The 6,476-nt window shown below is 40.1% G+C and overlaps 1 non-coding gene across 1 annotated transcript; it reads right to left on the reverse strand.

Annotated features, from left to right (window-relative positions):
- Positions 1 to 473: 473 nt before the first annotated feature.
- Positions 474 to 580, reverse strand: LOC111882504 (small nucleolar RNA R71). The gene has a single exon (XR_002847172.1). It is a non-coding gene; the product is annotated as a small nucleolar RNA R71 (small nucleolar RNA).
- Positions 581 to 6,476: the final 5,896 nt, after the last annotated feature.

The raw sequence follows: 6,476 nt of genomic DNA on the forward strand, positions 1-6,476 counted from the left end.
AATACCCGTCCAAACCGAATCCGAATACGATACCGAGCCTGAATTTGAAGAACATACGAGCGAACCTGAGAACGAGCCAAGGAACGAGAAGACAACAATTGAAGAGATGTCCATGGGAGCTTACAAGAAGCAGATCCGAGAAGATGTGGGTCCCAGTTTAGTCCAACCCGCAATACCTGCCATTGCCACATTCGAGTTGAAGGGGGCACATCTTGACTGCACTGAAGGATATCCCATTCTTTGGGAAAGATCATGAGGATGCTTTTAAGCATCTAGATGAAGTCAACGACATTGCAGATTACTTCAATGTCCCAAATGTCAACAGAAACACCGTCTTGCTTAGGATGCTTCAAATCACTTTCAAAGGAGCTGCTAAGGAGTGGTTAAAATCACTTCCACCGGGTACAATTACCACTTGGGCTCAAATGCATGAGCAATTCCTGGACCAGTTTTGCCCGCCATCGATGATAGCCAAACTCAAGAAGGTAATAGCCAACTTTGAGCAACAGCCGGGGGAGTCACTATACGAAGCATGGGAGCGATACAAGGGCTTGCTCAGAAATTGCCCTCAGAATGATCTAAATGTGCAACAAGAGATGTCAATCTTCTATGATGGGGTCAACGTTATGACGAGACAACTCCTTTGTAACAACCCGAAGTTCGTACATCAAATATAATCCTTTTAGAAACCTTTTTTGTTAATCCATTCGTTGTTTCAATTTCGTTTCCGTTTACGTCATTTAATTAAGTCATTAATTGAGATTGCCATTATGACTTAATGGGGTGTCCAAACGCGTTTAGAACTCATGTTAACGTCCCATACTAGTAATCGGAAGATTTTTTAAAATCAACCATATCGGGTTACGACAACTTAATCGGGTGCGACCAAAAGCCCCGTCTAACGTCGGTATCGGGTAGAATTCCACCGTGTCCAAATCATAGACCCAATTTAAAGAGGTTTACGCACCCATTTGAAGCTTTTGCTCTCTCTCACTACTCTCTCTCTAACCTCTCTCCTCAAACCAACTCTAAGGGTCCAAAAACATCAAATTAAGGCTTCAAATCTTCAAGGTAACTTCCCTAACTTGTTGTTCAACTTTTTCAGCTTCCAAATCCGAGTTTAATCTATGACAATGGACCATATTCATGAGTTTACGGCCCTGGAGCATGCTTGGGCCGTAAACACATATTAAAAGGGTTTTTGAGCCTTAAAACCCCTCTAAAGCACCTTTGGGACTTAGATATGACTTTATGGCTTACCAATTCGGACTTAGAACACACTAATCATCATTTTTGAGGAGTAAATATGAGTTTATTGCCCAAGAACATGCTTGGTCCTTAAACTCATATTCTTGGAGAGTAAACTCATTTCAATGTGTTAAGATGCCACTTAAACACACCATAAGCCTTGGGATAAATTCTAGAAGTAACCACATATGAATTAGGAGCCTAAAACACAAGGAAAACACCCCCTAAGGAGTTCACGGCCATAAGATGGAGTCTTGGGCCGTAAACTCCTAAAACTATGTTAAAAGACACCCTTAATTCAATACAAGGCTTGTAAAAATTGTTTGAATCACATGTGATTGTCCTAGCGTCACCAAATTAAATAAGGAATGTGTGTGGGGGAATTTACAGCCGTAAACTCCAAGTTTACTGCCGTAAACTCCAATAAATGGTCCATACGTGAGTTTAATCCATTCCAAGGCCCTAGTTTGATCCTAGCTAATTTTCTCAAGTGTTACCTTTCCATTTAGCATCATAAATCCCTCATCCATGAGTTCACGGCCGTGAACTCATGTGTATGTAGTGTTTAGGGCCAAAAACTCCATAAGGAGTTTACTCTTGAAGAGTAAACACTTTATCCAAGTCCCAAACGTCCGTAGGTGTCACCCGGGTCCTTCCAAACACTTAATTTGAAGTGTTTTCGCGTCTTGGAGTGTATTATGAAATCAAATTAGTTATTTAAAGTCTAATTAGATACATTTGTATACCATTTCATATTACATAGGAACCCCGCATGTAATCAAGCCCCGAACCAACGCTTAGCTTTCAAATCGTCGCGTTTTCTCATCTGGTGAGTTCATACCCCTACCCTTTTTCAATGTTTTTTTTAATGTTTTCAGGGGGGAATACAAGCAAAATAGAAATGTTTTCAAAACCTTAAATTCATGTATTTCAATAAATATCTGGCAAACTTATAAATATCTTTACCCCTTATGTATTATGCTGAGCATAAGGGATGTTTTATCAATTATAACTACATAGATTTCAGTAAAGGAAACAATCAAACTAATCAAATTATTATGGGAATAATTTAGGATCTTCAGTACTCGTTTTATGAATTCGGATTTCATGTAATGGTAATAGTTAAACTATGTCTGATTTAGTTTATGTCGGTTTCATTTAGAATGTATTGCCAGATAATTTCATTGTATATAATTGTATTCACTGTATTATGTTTCATAACGTTTAGTATGTTTGATATCGTTTGAAAACACCGTGAATAATTTATTACTAGCTTGTGAGATTCGTCATTACCCTTTGGGTTATCAGTAAATCCTCCCCAGAAGTGTAACCAGAGTCTCCTGGAGGGAGAGCGTGGAATTTGTGAATAGATCTATTCGGGACTGACAATCCTACACCTTAAATGCTAGCTATAGTTAGGCGGGCACGCCTGGGGTGACAAATTCTGGATATCGTCCGATGACTGAAGAACGTCAAGGAGGTCTCGTTATCGTATCAGCATGGTTACCCGGCTCACAATACGTATTAATATAAGTTTATTCACGGTTTTTGATTTGATTTTATATATATTTTCTATCTATAGTTCCTATATCTAGTACGGGATGATAGTCCCATGGTTTTCAGTACATATACATATTACATATCTAGTGCGGGATGGTAGTCCCATGGTTAGAATCTATATCTAGTACGGGATGGTAATCCCATGATTTTCAATCTATATCTAGTACGGGATGATAGTCCCATGATTTTCAGTCTATATCTAGTACGGGATGATAGTCCCATGGTTTTCAATCTATATTTATTTACAAATTTTGTGTATATCAAACTATCTTACATCTAGTTCGGGATAGTAATCCCATGATTTTCAATATATAGTTTTATGTATTAAACTATACACTATGTTATTCAACGAAACTTACACTTAGGAAAATATGGGATTTTCCGGGGATAACATAACAACTCGTAAACGAATTAAGAAATTAATGGATAACTAAACTATTAGGAAAATATGGGATTTTCCTAGGGTAACATACAACACGTAATCGAATTGGTAACAAATGATAACTAAACTGTTTTAGATAAGAAAATATGGGATTTTCTTGGATAACAAACCTTTTTAGAAAACTAAAGGAAACTGCTACATTTTTCAGAAAACAAACATCTTATGAACTCACCAGCTTTATGCTGATTTTCAAACTGCTTGTATTCTTAGGTCCACATTAGACAGGTACCCAATGATCCCTTTTGGCGAAGACGGAGTGCGAAGAAGACACGTCTTACTTTTGTTCATACATACTATGTATCACACTTGTACAATTTAGTTTTGAACAAATGTAAACTTTTTATGTAATGTAATGGTTGTTTACTTTGCTTACTATGTGCATTGGATTTGATACTCAACGTGCAGTCCTCCCCGGAAATGTTTCTGCCTTTGGTTTTCGGGGTGTGACAGATTGGTATCAGAGCCCTTGTTTATAGTGAACTAAGTATGCCAAACCTTACATGGTATAAGACTATAAACACTAAGGGGCCTAAGTGCTCTGAACTAAAAGTATACCTCAAAATATAAGTATTTTCAAAAAATATACAAGTATACCGAACCGTCGAGATCCGTAACTACAAGTAGAACAAAACATAAGTAAATGGGTGTTGTACGCTGCGGTTAAACATGGGCAGTTATGTAGTCGTGTCTAGGATCAATATAGCCTTGCCAACTATATTCATTCGAGACACAACCAACATGTGCTTGGGAGTGACTGTGGTATGCAGCATGCCTAAAACTTACCCAAATACCACAAACATCGAACCAATGTCGTAGCGAACCATGAAATACTATGGGAGTATTTCTTGAGTCAATCCTTTGTAGAAACCCTCATTCTAGCGTCGTTCCTTGATCATTCCTCTAGCGATAAATTATTTGCTTTGATAACTCTTTCCTACTTTATCGCTTAATTAGATATATATATATATATATATATATATATATATATATATATATATATATATATATATATATATATATATATACCTGTGATATCTCTTGATTCAATTCAGAGGATTTACCATCCTCTCTTTCCTAATCTTATTAGATCAAGATGCCTCCAAGAAAGAGACCCAGATCAAAGACCAACAACCCTCCGCCACCACCTCCTCCTGAATTTGACCCTGTGATGTTCCAGGCAGCTGTCAACGCCGCGGTGGCAGCTGCTATGTCTCGAAGGAACTCTGATGGTTACGGTGGTTCGGGAGGTGGTACCCAAACCCAAAACCAAGAAAGTAGTCAGGGACACTGAAAATAGGGTTCTTATAAAGATTTCATGAACACAAAACCCACATCCTTTTGATGGCACTGGAGGTGTCATTTCCCTCACCCGATGGTTCGAGCAAATCGAATCAATCTTTGAAATATGTGTCTGTTCGGAATCTGACAAAATAAAGTTTGCCGCCTGCACCTTCCTTGACAAAGCCCTGCCTTGGTGGAACGGCCGAGTCAAATCCTTAACTCTACCTGTAGCAAATGCTATGGGTTGGGAGGTTATGAAGGAGCTTCTGCTCATAGAGTATTGCCTTCGGGGCGAAATGCAGAAGCTAGAACACGAACTCTGGAACCTGAAGATGAAGGGTTCTGACATAGTCGCTTATACTTCAAGATTCGATGACCTGGCGTTACTATGTCCGGGAATGGTTACCCCGAAGAGTAAGAAGATAGAGAGATTTACCTGGGGACTGACCCAGCCAACAAAAGGAAACATCTTAGTTGCGAGGTCGGATACATATGATAGCGCTAAATGTCTGGCGCAAACTCTGATTGATCATGGAGACAACCCTGATGAGGAGGATACCACCCTGGAGCCGGTCGAAAGTAGAGGTGGAAGTAAAAAGAAATTTTGGAACAAACAGAAGGCCCAAGGATCACAAGGATCCTCTAAGAGACAGCAAACGGTAGCAGTCCACGTTGCTACTGCCCCTGTTGCTATTTCTGTTGTCGGATCCACGGCTCAGACTCCTACCAGTGGATACACTGGTACCCTTCCTTGGAGCAGTAAGTGCAGCTACCATCATCGTACTCCCGGGCCATGTCGTGAAAGATTCTGTGATAACTGTGGCAAGAAGGGCCACCTTGCTCGAACCAGCAGAAAACCAGCCAAATCAACAAATCAATCTTCCGGAGCGGGCGTCGGTCAGGCCTGTTATAATTGTGGTGAAGTTGGACACTTCAAGAGGAACTGCCCCAAGGTAGCAACAACTGGCAACACTGGAAGAGTTCTAGCAATAGGACGAGAGGAGACAACCATTGATCCCACTGTCGCCGCAGGTATATTCCTCATTGACAACTATTATGCCTGCAATTCTTTTCGATTCTAATTCTAAAAGAGAAACCTGTTAACTATCCATTCAAACATCTTTCTAAACTCAATCCTTCGTTAGTAATCAAAAATGTGTATTGTCAAGATGGCTAACCAGTGAGAAAGGCTAACGTCATACCCATAGATTGTATCCTCAATCCAGACGATTATTCTATTCCATTCGATTTAATGGCAAACTTTTCATGAAATGCTTTGATGCTATTTTTCTTGGCATGTAATGACCGAATCCCATTCATGTTGTTATTCTTGGTTTCGAAAGGGTCACCCGTCTAAATCTTTCCCCTGACCCGACTCTCGTGATCTTCGGCATCAAACCTAAATCCAACCTTCGCAATGTTTTGTGTATCAAGGCTTAAAAAGTTTTCCCGATAAGAGTGCCATGCATTCTTTGTCCGTGTGATCATCGGAAAACGGGAAGTCTGCAACTCTTTCCCTGATGTCTTTCCCAAAGATTTCCCAAGAATTCCTCCCGAACGTCTAGTCAAGTCTCATATCAACCTAATCCATGGAACTACCTCGTAGCCAAACCTCGGTGAGGATGATGTGACTAAGCATGCAATCAGGGCCTGATATGATCACCACGAGTTTGTAGTGGTGCCCTTTGGTCAAACCAGTTTCCCTAGTCATGTAGATAAGCAAAGTAGTCATCCCGTGGACCTTTCCAAACACTAAGGCGATAGGAATTAGTCGGCACCAGAGATACCCATAGAAACCCGTCAATTCTTGGCTCCCGCCGTCTATTATCGCAGAACCACTTAGATATTTCTTTTAGAACCATCAGACCCTTAGCTACCCTGCCACATGAAGGTGTACCTTCTTATTGGACCTTGTGTCCTGTTGAAGGCCTTATCCCAGAAAAGC

This window comes from Lactuca sativa, chromosome 1 (assembly GCF_002870075.4).
Source record: "Lactuca sativa cultivar Salinas chromosome 1, Lsat_Salinas_v11, whole genome shotgun sequence".
In the NCBI taxonomy this organism is placed as follows: Eukaryota; Viridiplantae; Streptophyta; class Magnoliopsida; order Asterales; family Asteraceae; genus Lactuca; species Lactuca sativa.